A 16,082-nucleotide genomic window follows, 5' to 3' on the forward strand; every position below is an offset into this window, starting at 1 on the left:
TGAGAGAGTGGCTGAGGTGTCCGAGGCGCTCTCCCCTTGAGAAAGAAGCCATGCTGTCCCTTCTCCTCCACAGGACCCGGCAGTCCACGTGAATTTGTCTCGTCTCATCCATAACACCGTGGACCTCAGGAACCGAGATCCGTGTCACACAGGCAGCAGGCAAATGAAGGCCAGTCGACCCAGAGCGGGGTACGGAGCATTTTGCTGGCTGGCCCCACTCTCCGATGTCTGGGCTCCCTGTTGGCATGTACCTGCATTGCTCCCTTGCTTCACCCAGGTCTCTGTTCAGATGTCACTTCCTCGGAGAGGAGGTGTCCCTGTTGCCCCCCACCCTCCTTTGCTCTGCGTCTCTGGCAGAGGTGGTTGGAACTGACTGAGCAGGCCTCTGCTCTCCCACCCGGGCCAGCTGCCCAGACCGCTGGAGGGGGGCCAGGCAGGCGACTCCACAGAGCACCCAGGGCTAGCACCTCCTCCTCCTCGAAAGTGTTCTTTCCTGCTCCACGCCTCAGCACCCTCTCCCTCTCTCATCAGAGAGCTTGCTAGCAAAACAGGAGATGATCTCAACGACAGTCTCCCGAAGGGCAGCCTATGTGGCTCAGTGTGGCGGCAGCTCCCACCAGGCCACACGAATGCAGAGGAACAAATGTTTTTTAATGATCACATCATCCCTTTTGTTTGATACAGCTCTGAAATGCGGACGAGGGTGGCTGACGGAGGAGGCTCAGAAAGCTTAGTGTCTCTGCACAGAGGGTCTCTGCACAGACGCTCACCGCAGGCACTTCTGTAGAGCCCTCTCTCCGGCATTAAAAGTGAAGGCCTGGCCTGTGGCCGGCCCCTGAGAAGGGCACATACGGGGCATAAGCCACAGGCCAGCATTGTTATCAGGGACACCTGGACATTTGGGTTCTGCATTCAAGGTGCTTCTGCTCCAGAGAGAGAGAGTACAGGTACCTGACACCCAAACCACAGGGCTAAACAGCCCATGAAGTGACCACTGTCGCACACAGAGTGTGTGATTGGCCTCTGTGCTACACGAGGGGGGACCCAAAACAAACCGGAATTATCTTCTGGAGGGCAGGCCCCTTGCAGTACAGGCTTCCTCCACTAGGTGAGTGTTCTAGGAACCCATCTGCATCAGTGCACCAGCTGGCATTGTTGTGAGAGGCTGCGTTTGGTTCAGTGAATATTCTTCTGAAGAGTCTTTCAATGCACTTGTCCATTCCATGGTGGGTGATTTACGAGCCCACACCATCCTGAGCGTTCAGCAGTTTTTGACCCAAAACAGCATGACCCATCCTGCCTCACCCTCCCTATTCACCTGATCTCACCCCAAGCAACATTTTGTTTTGTTTCCCCAGATGAAAAAAGTCCTCAAAGGAAAACGTTTTGCCATTCTAGAGGAGGTGAAACAAAAAATGGCCGAAGCACCAGCAGACACCCAAATCAACGAGTTCGAACACTGTTCTGAGCAGGGGAACACCCGGATAGGTATATTGCATCAAATGCAGAGCACCTTGAAGGTGACTGAAGTTTAAACGTGGAAGAATAAATGCACAATTTTTTACGAATACATTCCATTTGGTGGGGGGGCCTCTCCCTCGTACTAGCAGCTCTCCGCACGCAGGTTAGCGGACCTAGGCTGCGTAGAACTGCAGTACACAATATGCACTTAGTAGTGCCAGCTATTCTTAGACTTCTCACCTTTCAGTCAGAGAGAAACAGAACTCAACACACCACAGTGCATGGTACAAACATGCCGACTCCCTGTGAATTTCCTCCTGTGCTCCATTTACATGTAACGGCAGCACAGAGGGGTGCACAGAAGACAGCAACCTCAACAAACTGACAGAGACCCTCCCCCTGACCACGTTCAGGATCCTCCCCACTTGGTCTCATCCTTGGACTCTGTCCTTAGCCCGCCCAGCCCTATTTAGGAAGCATCCTGCCAGCTCAACTGAGCAAGAATCCCACCACCTTTGACACCTGGTCACCCTCAGTAACCAGTCAAGTCCCCTACCCACTACCTTTGATATCTAAGTCCTTCATCTTTCTCCTTAGCAAGCATCCTGTTAGGCCAATTTAGCAAGAATCCCCTTACCCTCAGTGTCTCCTCTCAGTGACTTTCTACCCACTGACCCGCTCACTCTGCACCTGGCCACAAATCCCCAGCTGCGTGTATGTATAGGTGCGTGTGTGTGTGTGTGCAAGGTTCAGCTCGGTCTTATTGAAGCCTCTCTTTCCTATGGCAATGGTATTGAACAAAACCTGTCTTTGCCACCTTTAACTAGTATCCAGCTCTATTTCCCTTTTTAAAAAAGTGCAAAACAATAAAACTTTTGAAATCATTAAAACCAAATGATGCCTACTTGTTGGAATGACACGTTATGGCTTTTTCTAGATGGTGCTCTCGACCTCCTGCTTCGTTCTGAGGACGTGGAGGTGGGCCTGGGCTGTGAAGTTGCAGGGAGGCTTGCCGAGGACAGGCCTGTCCCTCTGCACCGTCACACGGGTAGGCCTGCCCACACAGCTGGAATCTCAGAGGGGCGAGGGGAAAGAGGAGGCTGAGCTGAGTTTGGGGGACCTAACTCAGTTTGGGGGCCGACTTGACCTCAAATTATAGTGCACACACACAAACACAGGCAGCCCCTTTTCCTTTGCTTCTGCCTGGCTGACTCCTCTGTCAAGACAGGGCCACCTCCTCCAGGATGCCATCCCTAACATCCTTGTCCAGGTCAAATGTCCCTACCACTTCGGGCTCTCCAGGTGGCATGGTCACCGCTGCAGCTGGACTCTTGTCCCCTGCTTCTTCATCAGCGCCTTCACTCCCATCTATTATCTGCCATGTGAGATCCCCAAGGGCCGGGGTGCTGCCAGTTCTCTCTCCACAGCCCCCCCACCCCCGGCACGAGGTAGAGCTCCTTACATACTAAAGGCCTCAGGAGACCTGAGTTGAGCTAGACAAGGAGGATCAGAAGGAAGGAAAGAAGATAGGGGAGGAAGGAAGGGGAGGGAGGGATGGCATGGGGTGCGGGTACCGAGGCTGAGGAAGATAGCAGAGGACCCTGGGAACCGCGGGTGACGCTGTGCTCCCTGCTTGCTGAGGGGAGGAGCCTTTCCCAATGGGCAGTGACATTCACTAATAGGTTTTAAACAGGAAGTGAGAGGTGATGGGGTCAAACATTTATTTTAAGGAATCAGTCGGGCTGTTCAGAGCAGGATGCTGTCAAACAGTCCAGGCAGGAAAGTATTGAGGCCCGAGTTAGGACTGGGATGGTAGACCTGGAGAGGAGGAGACGGATTTAAGAGATGTTGAGACATGTGTGGTCAGCATTATTGACTGGAGACGGATGAGAACAGTTAGCCCGCATTCACCCAGCACTTCCTCCATGCCAAGCGTGATGCTAAAAAATTTACAAGTGCTGTGCCATTTAACTTTCAAAGAGCCAAGATAAGTACTCTCCCGTTTTGTGGTTGAGAAAAACGAGAAAGAGGTTAAATAATTTGTGCAAATCACACAGTTAGAGACTGGTGTGGCTGGCTCCAGATCCAGACTTTTATAGCCACTGGATCACAGGGGCCCCCAGGAGACAGAGTGACTCAGGACAGGAGTTCTGCATCCCTTCATGGAGCTCACAGGCTGGTGTTTTTAAACCTTTTCTATATAAGCAGCAGAATTGCTGTTTTAAAAAAAAAAAAAAACAGTCTAAATTTCAGGCTTGGGTAAAGGGGTGGGCAGCAGTACCAGTCATTAAAGACAGAAGAGGGGCTGCGTGCACAGAGCGGGGCTGGGAGGGGACAGGTCCCACCTGAAGTGCTATGTGCTTGAGCAACTGTGGGGACATCCAGGAGGATGTCCGATGGGCCAATGGATGTCCAAGTCAGAGTTCAAAAAGAGCCTAGAGCAATGTTTGGGAATAAAACTGGGAATGAAAGCTGAGAGCTAGACAAATGACCAAGGTCTGTGGTTCTCAAGGGTTGCTTCTCAGAGCTTAGGGTGCTATGGAGGTGATTCAGGAGCCAGCAGTAAGGCAGAGAAGGGGTCTTTATGTTGCCCACCCTAACTCCCATTGGGGCAGAATTCCAGGGCTCAGTGTACAATTCCAGCAGTTCTGCTTCTAAGCATGAGTTTAAGGTGAATGAATGGACAGACAAATGGATGGAGAGGCTGACAAAGGCACAAACAAAACAGATACACTAGACAGAGAAGGCTTTGGTTCAAAAGAATCATACAAGCTTCCTGGGCAACCCAGTCCCAGGCCAGGTACATCACACAGGATCACAAGATTATTTCAGAGCATCTCTCTGATAGCTCTCTGTTCTGGCCAAAGGGCTGCCTTGCTTCATGTTTGCCCAGGGACTAATAGGGCAGTTCAGAGGCTGCCAACAATCAAACACAGGGCCTACGGCCAGGGGACCCTGAGACAAGCAGGGGCCAAGCCCCTGGGCCCTGAGCACGCCCTTGTCCTGGGACACTCAGTGGCTAGAAGAAAAGGAACAGGACTAGTCCTGGACACTGGCCATGTACGTCTTGGTAAATAAACCTCCACCATCTCCTGCAACAACAGTGCAGGCAAGCCGTCAGCGGGCCCACTTGCAGGGTCTGGCCCACGTAGCTGCCTTTAATCAGCTCTGCAAGCCGAGTTCCAAGCAGAAGGAAAAGTGATTTCCGCTTCATGTCAAGAGCCAGCAAACAAGAGGTGATGCTGGAACTTATTTGGATCTCACGTATGTACCCACAGGCTTCTTGCCTCCTCCTTTTTTATTTTTTAATTTCTGGCTCTAAAAAAAATATTAGTAATAAGCAAGGACATAGATGTGCCTATTCCTGCCCGACTTTTCAATGACAGATATGAACAGGAAACCAGAAGGGCGCCTTCCCTGTATACGCTTTGGATGTATTTTCCCCACTTTCTTGGCTCCAGGAGTGTTTGTTCTGGCTGCATCTGAGATGGGGATTTTTAAATCAATTTTCCATTTGATGAGAAAGAGCGCGTCACGTTGAAAACAGTTCTCAGAGAAGCCGCAACAGATGCTATCACTGGACACTCATCATGGTGAACCCACTGTCCAGGGTTCCCATGAAATTTTTATCAAACGGCTGGTGATTTCCAACTAGATAATTGAAATGAATTTTCTGGAGGCTTTACATGAAACGTGCTTCTCTAGAACCAGAAAAACGGCGGCGAATGGGCCTGTGCACCGCACCATGAGATAAAAGGCTCACGCTCCCCTGATGGCGTGTCTTCCTCTCCCCACGATTCCGTTTCACACCCGTGTACGTGCAAGGAAGCCACAGTGGCGCAACCACAAGCCTACTGTTCTCATTCCCATGTTACAGATGAAGACGCTAAGGCTCGGTGATGAGCAACCTGCTTGTGGAAATGCACACTAGGAAGCAACAAAGCGTGGGTGGAAGTTCTCTAACTCCACACACGTACACCCCACTGTGTGTGTGGGGGTTGGGGGGGCGCTTCCTAAGCATCATGCATTAGACTGAAATTACAGAACGTGGGTTCTGATCTGCTATCAGCTATCATTGGTAATAACAATTGCAGACATTACTGAGTGTTTACTATGTGACAGGCATTTGCAAATATGTTATTTCACTTCATTCTTACAACCAGATTATGAGACTTAAGGGTATGAGTCTTGCTTAATTGGCAAATGATAAAGCTTGGATTCAAACCCAGGTGCCTGAATCCTTTCCACGTAAACACTCAACTGTTGAAGATGTTCCCTGTTCCAGTGACCTATGGCAGTGTCACAAACTACCCTGAGACGTGCTGGCTTAAAACGTGCCTTTGCTTTGTCTGATCCTATGAGTCAGGAGTTGGGGAAGAGCTCTGCTGGGCGGTTCACTCTGATCCGAGTGGCGTCAGCGGAGGCAGCTAGGGCTGGAAGATGCACTTCCGAGTTCGCTTTGTCATCTGAAAGCCTCACCCTTGGTGCCCCTTGGCTTCTCTCCTTACACATGGTACCTCGTCCTCCAGGTCCTCTCTTAGCACAGTGGTCTCAGGGTGGACGGGTTTCCCACATGGTGGCTGGATTCCCCTCGACTAGAGCATTCACTTCAAGCTACCAGGGCAGAAGCCGCAAGCCTTGTGACTTCGCCACAGAAATCCCATCACACCACTTTTCTCAACTTCTATCGTCAAGCAAATCACTAAAGCTGGCCCAGATTCAGGTGGGGGGCGGGGATTACTTGTCCTGAGAGCAGTTGCCAAGAATTTCCATGACAAGGCTCCATCTGTAAACTGAGAGCATACTCGCCAACGTCAGGGCCGCACAGGAAAGGGAAGGAGAGGAGTCTCATTCGGCAGCTCCTAGTTCGGGGAGTATTCTGGTGCACCCGTGTCACTCTGCAGTCAGCAATAATAGTAATCACGGCAGCTGTCATTGGCTGACCCTTACTACTTGCCGGTCCCCACTCTCAGCCCTTACATTCCTTAATTCCCCTCGCCCTCCTCACAGCTCCGTAGTAGGTTCTGTTCAGTAGGTGCGGTGTTTCAGGTGGGAAAGATGAAAAAGTCCCAGAGGTGGTGGTGGTGGTAGTCACACACCAAGGTAGATACTCTAGTACTGCTGAACTGTACACTTAAAATGATTAAAATGGTGACTGCTGTGTTACGTACACTTGTCAGAATAAAAAAAGGAGTTTTTAGAAAGTCAGTTACGGTCACTGTTGGGAGAGATACCTGAGGTCAGTTAAATGAGTGGCAACACCACCTTCACCCACTGCTAAAGTCTAGAAACATACAAACGAGTTATGAAGAAATGGTACTTTGGGACATTTTTGTGACTCAAGGAAAACTGAAAGCCTGATACAGTGTAGCACAAGACCTGATTAGTCACACGTCAAGTGATCTAAAGGAGTAGCTTAAAGAACTCTATTTTAAATAGGCAGCTTCCGCTAAAACATGGCAGAATAAAGCAGTCCCTGTCCCTTCCCCCCCTCACAAATCAACAAACAGCAAGAGAACAAAGACAAGAGACCCTAATGCAGCGTGGGTGAAAATAGATGTTATCTGTATCACCGAATCACAAGGCAGAAAATAAGAAAGTGAATAAAACAAGTGGCAGAAAGTTCAGCCTAAGTCCTGGCAGAGACACGTATCACTGGAAAGTGAGATCATCTGCCCGGGGAACCCCACGACTGTTCAGGAATCTGAGGCACCAGGTGTGGAGTAGATGGACTGAGGTGAGGGCTAAACACAGGTAACTGCAGGAAACTGTGGGCAAGGAGCTGTCAGGCTCCCGTTTTCCTGCCTGCCCCCAACCCGGCACAGGGAAGTGGACGCCCCGCCTCTACACGTAGAACGGGTGGGCTTATGTTCTGAAGAAACTGAACTAGAAGGGATCTGGAACCGAGAGCATCGTGCTTTGTAAAAGAGACAGTTTTGCTGAGGACATTTCCTGGAATGGAATTAAAAAGAAAGAAGATAAAAATAAAGTTAGTTGTTGTGGTTCTTAGCTTTGTCCTTTGGCCAATAACAATGCCTAGCACAATGAAGACATTTGATAACACTGGTTAAATGAGTGGACTCTATAAAAAGGACTTTGATAGAATGAAAAAAAAAATAGGAACACAGTTAAATGATCAATCTAGAAAGGCCTTCTAAGGTTTTCAGAGGGAGAAAACGGAGAGTAATTTAACAAAGTACAAGAAAACTTCCCTGTACCAGACATGAGCCCTAGTTGAGTAAATGCAGGGAAATCCACACTAAGATCCATCACCATGGAATTCCTGAAACATAGATAGAGAAGATCCTAAAAACATCTAGAGAGTATTAAAATGTCATACAAAGGACCAGGAATCAAGATGGCACAGAAATTCTCAACAATAACACCAAAAGCCAAAAAAATAATGAAAGAATGCCTGAAACCAATTAAGAAGAAAAATCCAGAATTCCATACCCAGCCAAACTATCTATCAGGGTACAGTTAAAACAGAACTGTTTTAGACATGCGAGGTCACACACAAAGTTCCTTCTCACGTACTCCGTAGGAAAGTACTGGAAAAGAAATGCCATTAAAATGGGGACATCAGCTAAAAAGGTAATAATAAAATGGATTAAGAAAATGCAGAATCCAGCAAAGAAGAAAGCAAAGGGAATTCCAGGATAACGGAGGAGAAATGTCAGGATGAGGTTGGTGCAACCGTCCACACGAGAGCAGAAGCAGCGTTGGAGCAGGGAGGCTCCAGGAGAGAGACCAAGGAGGAAAAAGAATGAACCGATAGATTATCTGACAGGTTGGACTGAGAAAGAAGTTGTATTGAGAGGCATTTTAGAGAGTAAACATAGAAGGACTGAGAAAAAGATTTTTAAAAAATCCAAGAAAATGAAGAATGAAAATTTTATTAGTAGGTTGAGAAAAAAGAAAGTATCATCATAGAAGTATAATCCTAACACACTCCCTGACTCAGCCATAAATGACACTGGCACAGTAATAGTATGGAAACAACAATAATGAAATGTGGAATTATACTGTTGGGAGCATAGGGAGAAGGGAAGGAGGGGCATAAGAAATCCGGAAATCCTCACCTAGGTATAAAATAAAAACAGCAGACAATGTCCCAAACCGATGAGTCAATATCTAATACTCTGATATGCTTTAGACATACAGGAGGAAATGGTGAAGAAACGATGAAAAGAATTCGGAGGTGATTCCTTCTGGGGAGCAGGATTGGGGGACGCGTTGGGGGGCTAGGGAACCAGGCAGTACTGCTTTTTTGTTAGAAGCCTTTCAGCATTATTTGATGCTTAACTGCCCATATGCTTTACTTTGTAATAACATGTACTTTTAAAATAAAAATAGCTTCACTCTATAGTTTAAAAATGGAATTCGATTTTCATGTCAATCCTATTAACTCCCAATGCATCAGAAGATGGTATAAAATGAGCACCAACAGCCAGGCCCTTGGCAGCCGCACCAGGCTGTACGCCTATCAAGTCAGCGGGAGGGAGACCCTCTGCCCCACCCACCCACCCCCACTCCACCCCCCGCCGCACTTACTGGGGCTTTGAAGCCTCCCAGAGTCAGCTCCTGCTGTCTGAGTCAGCTTGGCCTCTCTCCTTTCCATGAGCTTTAATTTCCTGCCCCAGAGTCAACTCTTCAATCTACAAAGATCAGGTGTGAGTGCTATTTCTGGGCAGTCACATTCGGTGAAAACCGTTCAGGCAGGATCAGGTTTATTGCTCCAGCCAGGTAAACAGAAATCTCTCCAGTTCAAATATCACTGGCCAAAAAAAAAAAAAAAAAATCCCCCCTCACTTTTCACCAAGTCCAGCTGATTGAATTTATTGCCCAAATAAGATTTCTCTGAAGTTTACATAAAAATCCCCAGCCTACAAGTGATATGCCTGTCAGTACCATTCCCTTCAATTTGATGCTGAAATAGATTAGCAGTGCAAGCTTGTCTATCTACATTGATTGGATACAGGCATACATGGCGATGTAGAAAAACCTAGATAATCCACAGTTATCTGCACTCCTCTTCCCAGTGCAGAGAGGGCTGGAGGGGTCGCTCAGCATGCTGACCGCACTGATGTGAGGTTTGTTCTAAACCTCCGAGGATGCAGCAATACAAGGCTGTTCACATTGATCATAGCCTGCATGAAAGTTAACATAAATCAATTAGCAAAGTGTACATGTGGCAGCCATTGCTAAGCCATACTGTGTAAATAATAGTCTGCAGCGCAAAACATGATGATAAAATCTATTAATCGTGCCCAGCCCAGCTGAGTTCCTCGGTGACCTTCAGCGGCAGAATGTTCAGCTGTCACTCAAAGGCCACTGCCAACTAATGTGGACAATTGCGAGTTGCTAGATGCCAGGGTCATCTCAGAATTTAACCCAAGCCTCATCTATAATGACAATGACAATGTACATTTAAAAAGCACTTGACCAGCTGCCAGCCTCTTCCAAGCAGCTTATTAATTGACTTCGTCTTCCCTGTAAGTCTGGGGCGAGTAGAAGAGGCAGGAAGGCGTAGGGAACATAGAAGGAGACAGAAGCCATTTCACTGTGACTCTGCCATTTAGGGGCAAGTTCAGTTCCATCCAACAGGTGCCTGTACTCAAACAGCAACTACTGCTGCAAGCCCCACTTTTACAGGTGGTAAAACTGAGTGGAGATATTGGGTCTCGTCCCCAGTCCTGTGCTCTCCCTGCACTGCTGCTGTAGGTTCCTGGCTCCACCTGCAGCTTCATCAGAGTCATGACCTAGCGCAGGTCTGCGGAGCCCCTCCCCCGCCAGGACTCTTGAAGGGAGCCCAGGAAGGAAGGTGCTGGTGTCCAGACTTCCCACTCAGCTCTCCACCGTCCCACTCCATGACCCAATGGCCATCCTTGACTGTGTGCAAGTTACTGGCAACATGGGAAGGTCTACTGAGAGGGGAGGACAAGCTGCAGCCTTTTGCTCAGGCCTTGCCTCCTTTACTCTGCCCCAGGCTCCTTCTGCCAGGGTCATTGGTCCCGGGTGTCGGTCCTTAAACACACAGGGTGCCCCTGCCTGCGTCCTTTGCCCTGGTAGCTCCCTCTGCCCTAACTCTCCCCCTCCAGATACTCAAGTGGCTAAGTTCTTCACTCCTTCAACACATTACTGGAGGGCTAACTTCCAAATCACATCTACCATTAAAAAATAATTCAAGGACCCTGGTTAACGTGCAGTGAGACAGGCTTTAATAAAGGGGGGCCATCACGGTGGGTACAAGGATGACTGCAGTGGGGTCATGCAGTAGGGAGGAGAGACTGTGCTCAGCCCCAAATGCAACAAGAAAAGGTGGGAATTTACAGGCAAAGAACGGGGTGGCGGTCAGTGGGTGGGAAGTGACTAGGAGGAAACCTCAGGGATAAGGGGGGGTTCTGGCTAAAGTAATCTACTGGGATTCTTGCTCAAGGGAGGTGGGGGGGGGTGTCAAACATCCCCTGGGGGATGGTGGAAGATGAGGAAGCCCATCGGATATCAAGAACGGAGGATTCTGGCTAAATCGACTCAGCAAGATTTTTTCCTAAAATTGGACAGTGCAGAGACTAACATGGAAATCCCAAATTAGAGGCCTGGTTGCAAAGGAGCTCAGGGGAGCTTGGTCTGGTTGAGGAGAGAACCTTTGCCAACACCCTCAGCCCTGTACTTGAAATCACCACTGAGCTACCCCTACTGGCCAAGGCTCCAGGCTCCCCCACCTCGTCCCACCCCGCCCCGCCCTTCCCGCCTCCTACGGGCCTCTTAGGCTGCGCTACATTCACCCCACGCTACGTTCACCCCGCGCCACCTCCACTACCACTGTGTGTTCTGCAGAGGGCAGGGGTTCTGTCGTTTTATTCCAAGTGAAACACCAAAAACAGAGCCTGGCATCTAGTAGATATCTGACAAATATTGTTGAATGAGTAAACAAACGGATGGGTGCACAATGGACGGACAGACAGGCAAACAGGTAGACAGAACTGCCCCGCTACCTCCGCCAAGGTCACACCCCGGCCTCCTCGGCAGGCTTCTCCCTGCAGGTCACACGGATGCTAATTTTTCAAGCCTCTCGTGAGGCTGGTTCCCCAGTAGTCGGTCTCTTGCCCCAGAACCCAAAGCTCTTTGGATGTACACACATACGCCAGGGTGCACACATCACGGTACACACATACACACCAGGACACATGCACACCAGAGCACACACCACAACACATACACATCAGCCTATACACACACACACCACAACACACACGCACACCATGACACACACCATATATACACCATGACACACGTATACCACAACACACGCACATCGGGGCACAAGCACGCACACCGCAGCACACACTCATGCACACCAGGGCACACACCAGCACATACGCCATGACACACACCACAACACACTCTCATGCACAGCAGGAAACACACAGCTTCCCGTCACACACAGGCCCATTAGAGAGCAGCCTGAGCGAATGCACTGGTGCAGAAACCCCGCTTCACTCGGCCAGCGCCTGCGGAGCGTGGACACGAATGAAAACGCCAACGGCTGGGAGACTTAAGAGGCTATATTGAACCTCATTTCTCCACGATGTGGGTGGCTTGTTTCTGGCCAGCCTGCCACCATGCCAAACACTCTGTGACAAATCGTCAGCTACCTCTGGGCTGCGGTTCTTAGAAGCAGCTGGAGGAGGGGAATGGCCACTTCTAAATCACAGGTTCTCTCTTGCTGCACACGGAGCCATTGCGGTGGCTGCAGGAGCCATGCATACAGGACTCAGGGCTCTAAATTCGGTCTCCAGTCTTCTACCGGCCGGCAAGGGGAGTGAACACAGAACAAACGGCAAGGAAGCACAGCTTCGGAAGCGAGTCAGTGTGGAGATTCCCGCTCTGCATGGAAGCCTCCGGGAGCAGCGTCTCTCCACCAGCAGGGGGCACCTTCTGTGGACTCAGAGAACCTGGGCGGAGGGATACGGTGGCCTGTCCTGCAAACTGAACGCTCAGCAAGCGGCAAGGGAAAAAATGAGTGCCCTGCATCTTACTAACGGGCCACCGTTTATCATTAAAACCAGTCTGGTAGCACTAAAAGTACTGGCACCAAGAGACATATAAGATGCATTCAGTGGAGAAGGTGGGTTATAAAATAATCCGTACTATGTGATCCTGATTTGGTTCAGAAAAAATGTGTTTATAAACCATAGGCTCCTAACCTATGAATGATGGGGTTATAGATGATTCAAATATCTACTGTATTCTATTCTACAAGTATTATTTTGTTGAAAAGAGGCCAACATTCAGATTCCACGCTAATACATGGAAAGAAGCTTGCCTGCACCTGGAACGGCACCTTCAGCCAGCAGGTTCAGAACGTGCAGGCGCTCGGCTCGCTGAACCACACTGACTGAGCCCGGTGGCCACAGTATTTCACCTCTGGAGCTGAGGTGGTCCCTCCCAGTAAAGGTCCTGTCCATTCCAGCTTCCTTCCTCCCATCCAACCCGCTGAAGTCCCCACAGGCCTTTGACCTGAGGCCGCCCAAGTTAGCACACAAACACCGCTGTCTAGCTCAGCTCCTTCTCCACTGTGCCAAACTCCAGCTTGTCCCTCAGGCCTATGTTTGTGCTTTGTCCCCTTTGCACGTGCTGGTCCCCTAGCTAGAGATGTTCCTTCCTTTCAAGGTTTGCCTAGACAACTTCTTTTCATGTGTCAAAAACCAAGCCCAAAAGACATCTCCTCCAGGAAGCCTTCCCAGATTCTCCCAGAGAATCACTTCCTAAGATCTGGGAATTTACCTCTAGGCAAAGTGGACTGCAGACAGGCCTGAAGCCTGAGCCTGCTGAAGGATGCACCTAGTCGATGGTTTTCCTCACTCTCACTGCAACTGTATCGGACCCTGTTGTTCCCCATAAGATATTTGCACCTGACAAGGGGGCACACACATAACGAGAAACTCTACCTGTAGGGATATGGGGCAGAAAAGAGTCAAAAAGTCAACACAAGACTGGCAAAAGAAACCTCCTGTCTGGCCAAACCCTTGCTTTGGAACAAGTGAGTCATCTCCGACTGTGATTCCCAGGGGCCACCCGGAGGGCCGGAGAGGCTGCCCCCAAACAGGGAGACCTCCGTGGGGTTTCCTGCCTTCAGAACACGTGGCCTCTGGGCGTTAAGGAAACTGCACATCCCCCAAGGCCGTCCGTCGGCCCATGTCTGTCAATCTCAGCATAATTCCACCTGGCAGCCAGGGACCCCGGGCCCGGCAGCCCATCACACTGCAGTGGCAACTGCCGCCAGTCCGCCCCCCACCGAGACTAAGCCCTCTGGGGACACCAGGACCACGGTGTGGGCCCGCCTCCTGCTGTCCCTGTGGAACAACCAGAGGAAGGTGTGTGCTGGGGGTAAAGGGGATGCTGGGACATTCTTTATACGAGGAAGGGACTAAGACTGCTGCTCTCTGTCACTTAATGAGTTTTGTCAAGCCCCCCGCGCCCTGCTGACGGCACAAAGCGCCCCCACCCCGCCCTGCTGCACCATCACTGCCCGCCGAGTGAGCACCCTGGGGATGTCGCCGAAAGGCCAACTCCGTCCTCAGTCCCTAATGCCTCCGACCAGTCCTTACAGGATGAAGAAAGGCCAGCGAGCCGGGCCTTGCCCCTCGATGACAGAGCAGGCCGATATCCGAAGAACGATTGGATCGATGGCACCCTGCATTTGGATCAGACACTGCATGTGCCCAGTGACCTGCGGACCTGGCTGAGTTTTACTGCACCAAGGGTAATGGGTGGCTTTATGTACATAACATAGGGCCGCGCTAGTCAACCTTTTCCCTCTTGTGCACACGTAAACTAATCACTAAAATTCTGTAGCACGCCAAAATACATATTTTTGCCTACCTGACAAAAAAATCGCTATAGTTTTGATTCATTCACACTGGACAGCTATTGTTGGGTTGGCTGCTGTCATTTTCTTATTTGACAATCTAAGGGAAAGGAGGTCAGTGCCCCTGGCTAAATAGTCAGGTATTGCATGTTTAAAAAAAAAAAATTCTTGCAGCGCACTGGTTGGAAATTGCTGATCTGGGGGGGGGGAGGTTTCGGAGCAGCTGGAACTGCACTGAACCCCCCAGACCAACATTAACAGCCACCAGGATTTTGAAACCGAGCACATTTAATTCACAGTATAAATGGCAAATGCCTTGTTCAGTAGAAAAACAAAGAACCAAATTGTGCACGACCCAGCTCGGGACCTTTGAATTATGCTGTTTGTTAAGTATACTCTGCATGCATATAATTAATCCAATTTGGCTCCACAAAGAAGAAGCTGCTTCCCTTAATGATGAAATATTAGAGTCAGCTAATTCAGTCCTCAGTGCACATTCTCCTGTAAGCGGCCAAGCCAGATGATGTCTCCTGGGGCTCTCAGAAACTTTTCCAAAGCACAGGGGGAAAAAATACATAAATAAAAGATTGGCTGAGAGGAAAGAACAACCTCTCCTCTACTGCAGTGAAACTGGCCTGCGAGCACGTACCGTTATTTTCTTCTTTGGTAGTGTGAGTGCCGGTCTAGCCTCACCCTTCTCTACAGCTGCTTGATACAGGCAGCTTGAAAGATCCAGGTAAAAAGAGGCCCCGTGCCAGCCCAGAGATGCCCTGTGCTCCCCTCCGCCGGTCTGGACGGAGGTGTCGTTCTTTGACAAAGTGCCAGCGGGGTTGATGAAGACTGAAGGCTGCTTCCTGGGTTCACGTCCCTTTACTCTGAGTCCCCCTGGCATGTGTTTGAGGAGGGAAGTGGAGAGAAACAGTTTTGCTAGGAGAGGATTTCGATTTCAATTTCACCTGCTTTGCTTGGCTGACGTGGGCTTCTAGAAGTTTGGCAGTGTCTGCTGTGGTTGGGTATCAACCTAAACGCAGGCAGGCTGGGGAGAACTTGTGTGCTCTGAATTACCTTCCGGGGGCTCTCCATCGCTTACACAAGAAAATTACAAGCTCTTCAGCAGGGCTTTTTACACACCTGCCCCTCCAGCCCTAGCCTGTCGCCACCTCGGTGGTATCTGCACTCCCAGGAGCAGGCAAATACTGTAACTCAGGATGTGGGAAGGAAGCCAGTCCTCAATATCAAAAAAGCTGCTTTACTATCTCCAGGACCTTCGTGGTGGCCCCCAGCACCATCTGGTTTGGCTCTTGACCCCACTGGTCACCTTGCTGTCTACTTTTATTGCTACCTCTCAGGATGCAGACAAGACTAGTCGCCCACCTGTAGCTCTGGAGTGCTGTCCTTGCCCACCCCTGGTTCTACTCCCCTGGCTTTTCACTGGGCTCTGTCTTCCCTCTGACATATTAGTGGCGGCAATAGATTCTGAACAATGAGACATCTTCTCTAAAGTTCTTCCATTCACTTAACAAAAGTCTTTGCACGCCAGGCACAGTGCTAGGCAGGGGGAGGATCAGAGGTGAGAGAACACACAGCTCTCAGGGGCACTTCAAGCTGACTGGGCGCCCCAGGGTGCAGAAGGCACAGGAAGGAGACGAGAAGGCTGAGAGTCGGGGCCAGGGGTCCCAGCGCCCTGTTCTGAAGCCTCTCCGACTCCAATGAGAGCTGCTGGGAGGGTCCGGGGAGATGGTCCCCC

Source organism: Artibeus jamaicensis, unplaced genomic scaffold, assembly GCF_021234435.1.
Source record: "Artibeus jamaicensis isolate MK-2021 breed Jamaican fruit bat unplaced genomic scaffold, CSHL_Jam_final scaffold_847, whole genome shotgun sequence".
Classification (NCBI taxonomy): domain Eukaryota; kingdom Metazoa; phylum Chordata; class Mammalia; order Chiroptera; family Phyllostomidae; genus Artibeus; species Artibeus jamaicensis.